We start from the raw sequence: 15,207 nt of genomic DNA, 5'->3' as shown, positions 1-15,207 counted from the left end.
AATGAGGGTTCAAATAATAATTACAATGAGACTCTGATAAAACTCTGCTAAGGTGTAATGATAAAGTATGATGCGGTTTGTTATAGGATTTATATTCTTTCTGAATGTTGGTTGCTGTGGTTCAGCAGGTTACGCTGTAGCTGATGTTCTGAGATCTTGATCCATGCGTCCCTCTTTAAATCTGAGCACCTGCCCCTCTAAAGGTCTCTGCACGGCCCTGGAGCTGTGACCGAATTATTTGGCGGCAACAAAGAGAATTATATGGAGGGGGGGAGGGTTATAATGTATCCAAATATCTAACGCCGGACCACAGATCATATCCGTATTTGGGAGGAAGCTGATCATTTCCTGTCTGCAAATGAAACTGAAAAAGATTTAAAGCCAGAGTCGCCATTTCGGCAAGAAACACGAATAAAATTCTGGAGTAATTTAAAGGTATTTGCTTTGCAAGGTAAGATTATAGTCAACAGATGTAACTGATGAAATATGAATGTTTAACCTGAGGCGTATACAGAAAAATTTTGCTTTGGGTGGCCCTCAGGGTTCAGTTATATTTATGGGGGCGGACGCACCGTGTCAGTTCTACGATTCCGTTTCGAAAGTAAGTTAATCTATATTTCATTTTCATTATGTTGATGTCTGGTGGCTACCCCTTAAATCCACCCCTGTTTAACACACATACTGAGGTTTAATACTTCTCAACATAATTAGATGTTTAATGTACACTGTAATCCCGAATAAGTTGGCAAAACTCAAAAAATTTGAGGTAATCAGTTACATCAAATTTTTTGTTATGAAATTTCCAGTTTTAAGTAAGCAGAAAAATCTAGTTTTGAGTTTGTTGTACTCATGCAAAATAATTTGTTCTTACTTAAAATACCCAAGTTTATACATTTTGAGATCAATTAACTTATTTTTTTTTATATCTCCCAACATTCACTTGTTCACTTTTTTTAAGTGTACTTATATATTTAAGTTAACTCAACATGAAAATGTAACTTAAAGCTGTTTAACAATGTTCTTATATTTGACTGCAAGTCCCCATGGGGAAACTGCCTTTTATGTCTCCCTCAACTTGCTCTTTGTAAGTAAGTTGTCCATGAAGGGCAGCCACTCATGGCTGTGCCCAGGAAGCTGGGGGTTAAGGGCCTTGCTCAAGGACCCACAGACATGCTGAAACTGGATGTGAACCGGTGATCTTGTGATTATTGGCACACAGGCTTAGCCTACTGAGCCATACAGAACACATGGACCCTGTTGCTTGAGTACAAGAACTTTTATAAATAAATTACAAATATCAACTCTAAACACAGAAAGCATACAATAGGTATTTTAGACATCCAGAAATTGTGCAAATGTTGCAAAAGTAGTCAAGTAGAAAACAATTTGAATAGTGGAATGTAATCGTGTGCATTATATGTGTGTATGATCAGCAGGGTTTAAATATGAGTACAGTCAGTCAATTTCAATACATCTATATTGTACAGCACAATACTATATGCTATATACAATATCTATACAGTATCTAAGTAGTATTGCATTTGTAAAATGCAACTAGAAAACCCCTTGTCTCATGCTGTCTTGCCATGCTTCCCCAAAGATAATACTTGTTACAGTTCGCATCAGTTAGCATAGCACTGCGCTAGCAGACCATAGCTGCTCTGGGTAAAATTGTTCTAAAATACGTTACACAGCAAATGTGCCAGTGTTAAATTAACACTGCATACTGTTTATATTGGCCCACAGCATTCAGTGTTACCTATAATACTTTACAGTGTGCAGTAAGTTTTGTTTTTACAGTGTTAATATTTATTAATTCATATAGTGTTCAATTGACAACCTAGACTGTTAAGTTATCAGCTCCACATATTAGCCCCATTTTAATATGCACACAAGAAGTCATAAGGATCAGAAGAGCCACCCCAGATTCACCCACCATAATGAGAAAGACTCTGACCAAAAAAGACCAGCTTTTTCTTGTCTTATGTTAAAGTGTTGTTGGCTCAGTTCTGACTGATCTTGAAGATTAAAGAGCTGTGGTTCTGGTGGTTTTTTTCCCCTGATTTGTGGTTTTATATATGTTGTTATCTGGTCAAAGAAAGTTTTGTGGAGACGTACAGGACATGTCTCTAGAGTGATATGTATTTTAATGGGGTGGGGGTGCATTTGATTGCTAGTCCGGCCCTTGGATGATTAATATATGCGGAAAGGTGGTAGGACAGTTGTGATACCCTTTTCTTTGTAGCTCCTGGTACCGCCCACTCCACTGTAGACCAATGGTACTGGATGTATATTTGCATAGCATGACATGGTACTGTTTTTGACTTAATAGATTTTTTTTTCCAATCCACCGCGATTGTGATGAATAGGGCAAGAGAATAAAAACCACAGAAATGCCACTTGTGTGCTAGCCAATGACTAAATGAGATTAATTAGCCTATATGGTTTAACTAAAGAAGGCACTAGGTGGGAAAGAAAATGCCATGGAAAATCAATTTTTTTTTTTTTGTTCCTTTTCTAAGCCTGGGCTCTCTAGGTAAAGTATCCAGATCACATGCACCACTACAGTTAAGATTGCAGCACAAATACACCGCTCAGACCAACTAGCATACACAAGTAACAAAATGTGGTGAAGACTAATATCAGTGCCATACCATCCTCAATCGTGGTGGGTTTCAAAAATTAAGCTTAATTAAAATCTGAATATTAAATGAGCAAAATGATTTTATTTGTTCTTCCATCACAAGTTGTGGTCTAAAAGCAATAAGGCCACCACCCATTCTGGCTGCTTTAGCTGAAATGCACTCCAACCATTACCAGAGCTCTCACCTTTTCGCAGCCCTCATAAATAATTATGTTATGCTGTTGAACACAGGCAAGCTTCGTAATCTGTGTTTGGTGGCTGGTGTTATACATTTCACACACATTAATATCACAAGCAGTTTATAGATGAACTTAACTGGTTCTTTCTTATACAAATAAAATAAAATAAAATAAAATAAAATAAAATAAAATAAAATAAAATTAAAAAAAAAAAAAAAAACCTATTAGTCATGCTTAAATGAGAAAAGGCAATGTTGGTCTAAGTCTTTCTTATTATGGTGGGTTAGAAAAACACAGCAGCTGAATGCCCAAATGAGTTCAAATGAGTGCATATTAAAATGGGGCAGACATGGGCCACCCATTTTGTACTTGTGTGCCACCCATATTGGCTTGCAATCCAGGAAGAGGTGGCGACTTACTGACTTAACAGTCTAGGTTGTCAAATGAACACTATTGGCCAGTTTCCCAGTCAAGGATTAAGCCTAAGCCTAGACTAGCTTTGAGTTTCAATGGTGAATCTCCATTGATACTGCAATTTAGTCCAAGACTAGGCTTAATCCTTGTTTGGGAAACTGGCCCTATAAGAGTTTTAAGAAATATTAACACTGTAAAAACAACACTCACTGCACACTGTAACGTATTATAGGTAACACTGAATGCTGTGGGCCAATATAAACAGTATGCAGTGTTAATTTAACACTGGCACATTTGCTGTGTAACGTATTTTAGAACAATTTTACCCAGAGCAGCTATGGTCTGCTAGCGCAGTGCTATGCTAACTGATGCGAACTGTAACAAGTATTATCTTTGGGGAAGCATGGCAAGACAGCATGAGACAAGGGGTTTTCTAGTTGCATTTTACAAATGCAATACTACTTAGATACTGTATAGATATTGTATATAGCATATAGTACTGTATATAGTATTGTGCTGTACAATATAGATGTATTGAAATTGATTGACTGTACTCATATTTAAACCCTGCTGATCATACACACATATAATGCACACGATTATATTCCACTATTCAAATTGTTTTCTACTTGACTACTTTTGCAACATTTGCACAATTTCTGGATGTCTAAAATACCTATTGTATGCTTTCTGTGTTTAGAGTTGATATTTGTAATTTATTTATAAAAGTTCTTGTACTCAAGCAACAGGGTCCATGTGTTCTGTATGGCTCAGTGGGCTAAGCCTGTGTGCCAATAATCACAAGGTCACTGGTTCAAATCCAGTTTCAGCATGTCTGTGGGTCCTTGAGCAAGGCCCTTAACCCCCAGCTTCCTGGGCACAGCCATGAGTGGCTGCCCTTCATGGACAACTTACTTACAAAGAGCAAGTTGAGGGAGACATAAAAGGCAGTTTCCCCATGGGGACTTGCAGTCAAATATAAGAACATTGTTAAACAGCTTTAAGTTACATTTTCATGTTGAGTTAACTTAAATATATAAGTACACTTAAAAAAAGTGAACAAGTGAATGTTGGGAGATATTAAAAAAAATAAGTTAATTGATCTCAAAATGTGATTTTGTGATTTTTGGAACCCCAGTAAAACAGCCTTGATCCCATCCTCTCTCATGTCACTCATTTTCCTCAACTGAAATGACTTGAAGTTACATGACTATCTTTTCTCTCACAGAGAATGTTATGTTTTTGTGTGACCGTCATGTTCCTGCCCATCCCTGTAACCATGGGAAGGGAAACTGCACACCCAATAAAACCTGATTTTAATGATTCTCATAATGTACAATATATATATTACAGAAGCTTTCTTTACTTTTTGCAAAAGCATACAGGACCGAATCCTACCTTATAGATTACTTGTGAATAGTAAATAAAACTGTTGAGATCAATTCTCACCTTTAATTAAAGCAATTATTTCATCTTAAATTATTGTTCTATCTTGTTTTATGAAATCAGCCATGTAAACTTGTTTTATGCGTTTTTAGTCTTGTAGAGACAAGGAGGCAGACATTTTTCTGTGACGCAAAAAGGTGTGACAAACCAGTCTATATAATATGTCTGTCTTTCAATTTAAGTTAAACTGAAACTACAGCAAAAATTTGATTCACTGGTCTGAAGTGACTTTACTCTGAAGTGGATTTTCAGTACAAGAGGTAAGTGTGCTCCTCTATGGTCTTATTCTCTCTCATTCGGTTTTGAATATAATATAGAATTTTCATAATAAAACATGATTTAAATTAAACTTAATATCTGAATTAACATGGACTGTAGCCAAATTTAGTTTTCTGTCGTAATAAAACTGATACCAAATTGTTCTTGCTTGTACATAAAACATCTGCTTATTAAAGCAAATGTACTGGTTTGCAGAGGAATGTATGGCATGCATGGATAAATTTGCAGATGACTTCTGCTCAGTTTATGAATCACATTTGGAGTGTGACATAAGGAGGGGTAGGAGGATGTACATCATGTACCATGGTACCACAGGAACAGCCGCATTAAATATTAAAAATCACGGATTTCGGCAGTCCAGCGATGGCATGCTTGGACCTGGAGTCTATGTCAGTCGGAGCTTTGAGAAGGCCCAAAGATACCCAATAATTCTACCCTTCAACGAACAGCAAGCTGTACTCAAGCTGAGGGTTCGAGTAGGAAAAGTAAAGAAGATCGACCGGCAGGGACACCCCCTCCAAAAAACCTGGCATGAGAATGGATATGACACAGCCTGGGTGCCACCCAACTGCGGAATGGTTCCTAGCGGCTTGGAGGAAGATTGTGTTTGGGATCCCAGCAGGATCGAAGTTTTGGATATAATTTACCCACCGCGCAATACAATATTTTGTGTTGTGTTTTGATCCATAAAAAATGGAGAAAGAAACAGAATGGGAAAAGGAAGGAAAGAAATTGAAAGATCTATATATAATCTATACGTAGTTTTTTATAATCTCTTACCTATCATGTTAAAAATCAATCTCTATTTCTCACAGACACATAAAGATACATGTACAGTCGTCCCTCGTTTATCGCGGTTAATCCGTTCCAGACTCTACCGCGTTAAATGAATTTCTGCAAAGTAGAATTCTTTATTTCTTTATTATTCGGCTGCACCTGGCATTGAAGGATTTGCGGGGGTGCTCGAATACGTAGGCAGGGGTGCCGTAAGGGGGAGGAAAGCTAGGATGATTCCAAGGGTCCCTGAGTGACAGGGGCCCTAAAAAATTAGGAAAATAACTGGATTGGTTTGGACTGGGGGGCCTAATATGATATGCTTTCATGGGGCCCAAAATCTCTAGCAACGCCCCTGACGTAGGCCTACAGTCCATACGTACAGTAATTTTAATTTTAATTGTAATACAGAGGCAGCGAAAGTCGAAGCGTGAAATGGCGAGGGACGAGTGTATTGCTAAAAAATCATGAAATCAGAGGAAGAAATAACATAAGATCTAAATATAATCTATATGTAGTTTTTTATAATCTTCTCTTGCCTATCATGTTAAAAATTAATCTCTTTCTCTCACACACACAAACAGGGGCGTTGCTAGAGATTTTGGGCCCCATGAAAGCATGTCATATTAGGCCCCCCAGTCCAAACCAATCCAGTTATTTTCCTCATTTTTTAGGGCCCCTGTCACTCAGGGGCCCTTGGAATTGTCCTAGCTTTCCTCCCCCTTACGGCACCCCTGCACACAAACACACATATATTGCTAAAAAATCATGAAATCAGAGGAACAAATAATTTTAATAAAACAAACTATTTCATTACATTTTTTCAAAAGATTCTTAAATGAGTAAGAATGACCCATATTTTAATATTTGTTAAATGGTTTAAATTGAAACTAATACAGGTAATTTATTTCCAACAAAACGTTTCATTTCAATGCTTTCAAAAAGGCTTCATGAAAAGATGCCAATAATAAAAGAGAGGGGGCATTGTATTTTAATTAGGGATGTTAACCTTCATCCTACCGACAGGGGTCCCTGCACATCCCAGAGGTATATTTTTCTCATATCTCACAGATGATTTTGTTCTTTAATTACGTTTATGACTGTCAATCAATTTGTTCCTAATGATGTCACATCATCATTTTCTATTTCTGCTTTGATTTAGTGCTTTTTAAAAACACAAATGTTTTGGGGTCCCAGCGAACCCCAGTCAAAAGTGTCCAATTTTGTCTGTGCCGTTTTAATAAATAGATAATGTTTGCGGTGGGATATCATGTATAAAAATTATAAAGTATGAAGCTATTATAAATAGTAAAGAGTGTATAAGTATAGAGAGATGTTTATGGGTTATGGTTGTGTTTCTTTATACTCAGATTTATGTTTGTGACATGGTTGAAAATCGGAGGGATATGTAAGGAGAAGGAGGTTTCTCACAGCTCCAAGATCTCTTTGGCTGTAATAAATCTAGAATATAACTATATAATGTAGTTATTGATAACACCAGCATTTGTTTTTAGGCAAAATGGTAAGCAGATAAAAACTTGCCAGATTTGGTGTTGTAGCTTTGTACTGAAATACAAAATAAAATTTTTAAGTTTGAATGAGTGTGTGTTTATTTCAATTGATTGATAATGGGATCAAAATGACCCCGACGGGTTTCATCATATTTGTACAACAGAAATAGTTTACTTGAAATCACTGAAAAGTAAGTGATACCACAGTCAAAGGATGAGTAATAAACTTCCAAGCAATAATGTGGATTGTACTTGGGATAAAATTATACAGTAACTTAATTATTTTACAATTAAACCAACTATTTTGTTTCTTTTATTCTGTATGTACCTCTTCAATTGAGATTTCTTTGGGGATACAGATATATAAGAATTACACTACTCAGACCAATTACGATACAGCAATCCAGGGGTGCGTTTCTCGAAACCATCGTTACTATGTTAGCAACTTCCGTCGTTCGAACTATGTAAGGTGTTTCTCGAAACCATAGTTCAAACTACATCAGCGATGGTGGAAAATGCAGTTTAATAAGGGTATAGTCACCATGTAAGTAAGAAATTTAATAATCTTTAATACCTAATAAGAAATAATTTAGCTCTACGATCACATATAATGTGAAGTTGTCTGAAAATGTAATTTGAAACGTAATTGTTGTGTGGGTCTCTGGTCATAAGTACGGTAACTGTCTGTAGTGAGCAATAGGGACAAATCTCAGACTGCGAGGACCATTGTTTTGTGTTCTGATACTTTAAATGTAAAGGAAAAAAGTAAAAAATGCTATCATTTTTCTGTAATGCAAATTTACAGGTAAGGTATGAATAAAGTTACCTTACCTTACCTAGTTTAACTCAAGAATAGTACTTAAGAAAAGCCATAGCTCATATTTCTGCTTCAAACAATCTAGTAATTAAAATGTCATTTCATATCAACAGGTTTCTTGCTGCTATAGTTCTTCGTTGGATCGCAATCTTTAAGTACAGTAAGTGTAAGACCCTCAACTACAAATTAATCTGTAATTCATATTCCCATATCAAAAGATTACTGGTTAATTTATACTTTATACTTACCTCACTGCATAGTTTTCCATTTTATACACTACAGTAACATTGAGCTTTTGTGTTTGCTGTTTGTTCTCAGTAGTATGGCTTTCATGTCACCCTCTTACTGGACAATAAAAAGAAGGGCTAAAGCTTTGGTTGCTGAAAAGCTACAATCAGTACACACACAACGATTGGATTGTTGGGACTCTCAGAGACACCAGCTGAGGGGTTCGAGGACTGTCAGTCTCCAGACGATGAATTCTTTGATGCACTTGAATTCACAGAGACTGAATCAAGTTCCGACTCCGACGTGGATTTTCCAGATTCTCTGGAAAGCAGTTTGGCGTCATGGGCTGTACACTTCAACATAACACATTCTGCATTAAATGGGCTTCTCAGGATCCTATCAGACCATCATCCAAATCTCCCTCTAGATGCAAGGACCTTGCTTGGGACAGTTCGTTGTGGTCAAATTAGCTGTAAGGATATAGGTGGTGGTCAATATTATTATTTTGGTGTGCTTGCATCCATTACGCACATTTTACAAAAACACAAGGATCTTTTAAAGGAGACGCCTCTTTTGGACCTCCAGATTAACATTGATGGCTTGCCATTATTTAAAAGTTCCACTATACAATTTTGGCCTATACTTGGAATCATAGAAAATCTTCCAGGACATGAACCTTTTATAATAGGATTGTTCTGTGGCAATCAAAAGCCTCGATCACTAGATGCATTCCTACATGACTTTGTGTCAGAAGTCATAGACCTAGAAAAGGGATTTGATTATGAAGGAACCTACATGTCTATGAGGCTCCTCACAGTAGTCTGTGATGCTCCAGCGTGTGCATTTATAAAAAACATTAAAGGACACTCTGGTTACAATGGCTGTGGAAAATGCACTCAGGAGGGCAAATACATTGATAACAGAGTTGTATTCCCTGAAACTGATGCTCGATTGAGAACTAATGAGTCCTTTTTAGCTCAGATAGATGAAGATCATCATCATGGTCCCACACCACTACAGAAAACATCGTTAAAAATGGTGACAGGTTTTCCGCTGGACTACATGCACCATGTCTGCTTGGGTGTTGTACGCAAGCTGCTGATGCTGTGGCTTCGAGGCCCTCTGTTCTGCAGGCTACCTGCCTCAACGGTCAACATGCTTTCATACAGCTTCATACAGTTCCGGAAACATGTTCCTCTGGAGTTTTCGCGAAGGCCAAGGTCTCTAAGAGAACTGGACAGATGGAAAGCTACAGAGTTCAGGCAGTTTCTGTTTTATACTGGCCCTGTTTTGTTAAAGGACACACTTGACCCAATAATATACCACAACTTCCTTTTACTTTTCGTCGGGCTATTTATCTTATCCAGCAAAGGCCTGGTTAAAAGTTATCTTGCTTATGCTGGAAACATTTTAGTTTTATTTGTTAACCATTTTCAGGAGCTCTATGGTGAAAAATTCATGTCCTACAATGTACACAATCTTGTGCACTTGGCACAAGATGTTAAAGTGCATGGTGTACTTGAAAATTTCAGTGCCTTTAAATATGAGTCATTTCTTTATATGATTAAGAGGCTTATTCGAAAACCGGGCAGCCCACTCAGTCAGCTGGTGAGAAGACTGTCAGAGAGGCCCCAAATTACAGCTAAGGGCAGGAATCGAATTGGTTTGTTCAAGCAACATTATTCTGGACCTCTTCCCCAATTATTCCTGCCTGTTAATCAGTTTCAGGAAGTGAGAACAGAAAATTCTTCTTTAAAATTAGATGTTGCCAACAGGTATGTTTACCTAGATAACAAAGTTTCCAGAGTGCTAAATATTTTCACGCAAGGTAACAATACATTCATTGCTTACTGCCTATTTCTCCAACAAGATCCGTTCTTTGAATACCCACTTACATCCACCACTCTTGGAATTTACTTATTGGGCAAGCTCTCGGAGACAACTGAATTCTGCAAATTGTCAGACATTCGACAAAAAGCATTCGTTATGCCGTACAAGGACAAATTAGTCTCTGTTCCGCTACTACACACAAGCTAAAAAAACCCCATTAGAATTTTTTCCCCCATTCTTTTCTTCTATTTTGTAAGTGACAGTACCTGTTCCCTGTGTGCTAGGAATGTACCTACTTCTTGAATTTGTGGATGAGGGGACTACAAGTCCAGTAGCAGCAGAATGGTACAGAGATGGACTCTCATGGTGGCCTCCCCAAACACAAAAAAAGCTAAACTACTTCGGTGTGTCCGAGCAAAGGAGACACCAAACGAATGTGCAGGATGGACACAGCACAGGGCTCGGGTCCTTTACCAGTCAGGTACTCCATTTGAATTGCATAGAATAAATGTCATGAAACCGGGCGGCTCGGGCACGGGAGCGAGGCATGGTGCAGGCACAAAAAGGGTGGACGACCCACTGGCGGCTCCAGGAACAGAAAGGGGGTTTATTAAAGAAAACAGAAAACACTATAAACGACTAACCAAAACCAAAGGACCACGAGGGGTCAAACACTAAAAAGGGATTAATTAACAAAACAAAATAACAAAACCCAAATACACATCAAACACGGAAAATAGCAAAACCATCGAAGAACAACAACACAGAACACATCATAGACAACAATGAACCACTGGGGAACTGAACAGAGGCAGGAACTAAAATACTAATGGGTAACGAGACTAACACAGGACAGGTGAGGCTAATTAACAAAACCAAGGAAACAGGGCACAGGTGAAACTAATGAACTCAAAAGGAACTAAAAACAGGGAAACAAAGAACTAACCAAGGAAATACAATCTAACACTAGGGAATTAAACAGGTAAAGACACAAGCAGGGGCACAAGGAACAAAATCAAAACCAACTACATAATCAGACACAAGAACTAAAGAAACTCAAATGAAACACTAGGGAGCCAAAATACAAAAACAGGAGGTGGGATTCAAACACAGGACAGAAGGGTACACAGACAACCACATGCTCACCACATTGAGCCACATGACCAGACAGGTAACAGGGGAGAACAAAGACTAACATGAAGGACGGGATGACCAGCAACAATAAATGATGCTGGTCAAACGGGGAAGGGACACGGTAGGAGCACAGCAGGGGCTGACCCTGACAATAAAGTGATAAAATGTGAAATGTTCCTGATAAAATGTGAATGTTACCTACTGATAGGGCCTTTCAAATAAAATGTATATTTTGTCACATGCGTGCCACTGTGCTTTAATTATGATCGTCACAAAATATGAAGTATCAAGTTAAAAACATGATTATGACCAGTCAAATATTGAAAACATTTACTTATGAATAAAGGGGCATCTAACTTGAAATATTTGCCAGGATGGGGATGTTTTTGTCAGTATAAGCTTACTAAAATTTACCAGGGTACATATTCTTGCTCTTAATCTGACTCCATATTCTTGCTCTTAATGTATAGATTCTCTGGACAAGGTTGTTCGAAAACAACAGGCTGAGCCGGCGTGTCAGATAGCTCTCTATTTATTGTTCTGTTTTTTTTCTTTTTAGTGTGTATCTTGTATATATTGTGTGCATTTTTAATATTTTTTTAAAATAAAAACTCTTTGAACGAACACCTTTGTGTTTTATTTATATTATAAATAAAATATTAGTATCAATACGTGTTCGACACTAAAGAAGACGTAAATAATTATTGGTAATTGTACAATAAGATTGTCGGGAAATGATCGCGTAGGATTAAAAAGGGGGTCGGGGAATGATCGCCTACGGATAAAAATAAAGGTAGGGAAATGATCGCGTATATCCGTAATTAGGTCGGGAAATGGTCGCGTAGGATAGTAAAAAGGGTCGCGGAATCATCGCGGAGTTCGCCTAGACGTCGCGTTTTCATCGCTGTTACGGAGGCGCGACGTAGTGCCAATGTGCAAACGACTGAAAAGCTACTAAATACCGACCTTAAAAAGACCTATCAGCGACGTACCTGTTACGGAGGCGCGACGTAGTGCCAATGTGCAAACGACTGAAAAGCTGCTAAATGCCGACCTTAAAAAGACCTATCAGCGACGTAGCGCCGACGTACTTGTGCTGACTGGGTATATATATATATATAAAATTTCGGGAAAAAAATAAAAAGAAAAGAAAATACTAAAACCCAAATAATAATAATAGATCATGGTAGAATGAAACATGGGGGAAGTAAATTATACAACAGGGATTTTAATGGCAAAAAAAAAACAAAAATGGGGAAACTAATGGGGAGGGAAAAATGTTTGGTTATTACACACACCTGTGTATTCCAGTGAGCCAGTATAACAATATTCTGTAGGCAACAACGTCGGAATAAAAGTTATTCTGTTTATCACTCCAAGGAGCGTCGCATTATTTTTCCGCGATTGCTAATTTTAATTTTATTGGTGTTATGTGACTGACAGAAATTGATGTCACAAATAAATATATGTGTGTGTGTGTGTGATTATTATATATTTTACACAGTTCGCGAGTGGTTGTACGCAACTGGCTGTGAAAGTGCGTTGTAAGTTGTTGCTCACGACTTGCTGTGAGTCTGACCAATCAGCACTGGAACAACTGTAGTTCCAACTACATAAATCCTAAATAACTAACGTGGTTTGAACAACTGTGTTACGACGGTTTGGAGAAACAGTCGTTGTTCGGTTGTCATGGTTAGTTTGAACTACTGTAGTACGATGCATCGTTAATGCTAACTTCCATCGTTGTTCGAGAAACGCACCCCAGATAAACCTGCAACACAATGTGGTAAAGACTAATATCAGTGCCATACCATCCTCAATCGTGGTGGGTTTCTAAAAATGAAGGTTAATGAAAATCTGAATATTAAATGAACAAAGTGATTTGATTATATTTGCTACATGCAATCCTTCAACCATTAAGACTTCAACCATTAAGACTCTCACCTTTTTTTAGCCCTGCTAAATAATTATCTCATGCAGTCTAACTTCACAATCTGTGTTTGGTGACAGGTACCACATGTTTCACTCACTTCTATATTACAGACAGTTCTCAGATGAACTTAACTGCTTCTTTCTTACTCTAACTGACGAAACCTCATGCTTAAATGAGAAAAGGCTATGTTGGTCTAAGTCTTTCTTATTATAGTGGGTTAGTAAAACACAGCAGCTGAATGCCCAAATGAGTTCAAATGAGTGTACATTAAAATAGGGCAGATATGGACCACCCATTTTGTATTTGTGTGCCACCCATATGGGCTTACAATTTGGGAAGAGGTGGAGACTCATTGACTTAATCTAGACTGCACACTGTCAGGGCTCTCAAGTGTCATGCATTGAGCGTGACAGTCACTCTTTTCAGTCTTTTGTCACGCACTCCCGCCACACATTGTATTTCTCACACGGAAAAATAATTTGTAGGCTAATATGCCACAGCGCCCAATATTTCTCAGATCGCGGCACAGGAGCACCTTACTACAAGCGCGTCTCCGCTGGAGTCTAATGGTGCGTTCATTTTTCTCTCGGAACTCGGAAATTCTGAGTTGAGTGACATCACGTCCGACAATCTCCCGTTTGAGCTACCACATCTCGGAACAAACATGGCTGCCTCCATGAACACGCTGCTGTGTGTTGTTGCTTTATATTTGAGCAGATTTGGAGTGAGATTATTTTCAAACCACATTAAAAGTTTTATAAAATATTTTAGTACATTCATAGCGATATTATTTTTTCGAGAGGCAAACAAACTACAAACAAACCAAAGACACTAACAAGTCTGGTAAAAATCTGATATTGCATGCTAGGATACTGTTTACGGTCATGATATGGTATTCCCTAAATCGAACACGTGCAAATACATTTATAACTATTAATAAATTTAACAAAATAAAATTTTTTAAAGATTTATAAAATAGAATTACTGTTGAGTGTGTAAGCCGTCATATTGAAATTACGTCACACGGGCAACTCGGAAAACAAAATCTTGCCTGACATCAATGTCATAAAAGAGGCGTTTCCGGCGGGAAGGGACGTTTTTCGTGATGTTTTCATCCGAGTTCCGACTTGGAGAGAACGAACGCACCATTAGAGCCTGTCACTTACCAGTCAATCAAAAAAAAATGAAGGGTCTACACAATAGCCAATCAGAAAATAGTACTATTGTATCTGGGTAAAATGGAACACAACAACCAATGAAAAGGCATCCTGTGGAATGTCACTCTTTCCTGTCTTCAAAACTTGAGAGCCCTGCACTGTATAGTATTAAAGGTAACACTGAATGGTGTGGACCCATATAAACACCATGCAGTGTTAATTTAACACTGGCACATTTGCCGTGTAACATGTTTTAGAACAATTTTACCCAGAGTACCTATGGTCTGCTAGCACGTTGCTATGCTAACTGACGCGAATTGTGGTCCTGCCATTTTTCATTTGAGCTCCACAGTTAAATTACTTGAACTGAAGACACTCGTTTCAATTTGACAAGTTCAATAAAAGAATCAAATGTATAAAATCAACCAAAAACGGCTTGTTACGTTACAAGAAACCTTTTTTATAATATATGTACAAAGTTGCACAATTTTTGTGCAATGGTTTTTTTTGTAACAAGTAAAAACAAAATGACCATGGCAACCATCTTTAAATGGGATCGAGTGTCCGGAAGTGAAATATAAGTGTTAATAAAATGAAAACTAAGCACTTGGAACTATTTCTTTCACGACCAATAATTCATAAACCGTCACAGTATTAAGACAAAAGACACATTTTTCCATAAATATGATGTCAATGCTCTCAAATAGCTTGCTCACTCTTCGCAGAAAAATGTCAGTCGGCATTGTTTACATTCGTGCTATGTTTTTCATCTTCGGAATTTTATAAGAAAACCATTGACTAGAATGACAAAGTTACCCTCGTTTGAATGCTTGATCTCTTATGTACATAATTCAATCACTG

General features: G+C 37.7%; 2 long non-coding RNA genes across 3 annotated transcripts in view; both read left to right on the top strand.

The window, feature by feature from the left end:
• The window catches only part of LOC140582156 (uncharacterized), a 58,790-nt gene extending 51,456 nt beyond the window's left edge, over nt 1–7,334 (top strand). Inside the window, exon 2 of the long non-coding RNA XR_011985076.1 lies at nt 7,139–7,334. This is a non-coding gene — a long non-coding RNA (uncharacterized lncRNA). The remainder of the gene's footprint in view (nt 1–7,138) is intronic.
• LOC140582155 (uncharacterized) lies at nt 133–5,378 on the top strand. 2 transcript variants are annotated; one of them, XR_011985074.1, is made up of 3 exons: nt 133–451; nt 4,866–4,943; nt 5,158–5,378. It is a non-coding gene; the product is annotated as an uncharacterized lncRNA (long non-coding RNA). The 2 variants fall into 2 exon arrangements; XR_011985073.1 differs by having other exon boundaries at nt 133–601.
• Nucleotides 7,335–15,207: the final 7,873 nt, after the last annotated feature.

Source organism: Paramormyrops kingsleyae, chromosome 24 (genome assembly GCF_048594095.1).
Source record: "Paramormyrops kingsleyae isolate MSU_618 chromosome 24, PKINGS_0.4, whole genome shotgun sequence".
NCBI classification, from domain to species: Eukaryota; Metazoa; Chordata; class Actinopteri; order Osteoglossiformes; family Mormyridae; genus Paramormyrops; species Paramormyrops kingsleyae.
The sequence above is the reverse complement of the archived record's forward strand: the minus strand, read 5'-3'. Positions and strand labels throughout refer to the sequence as shown.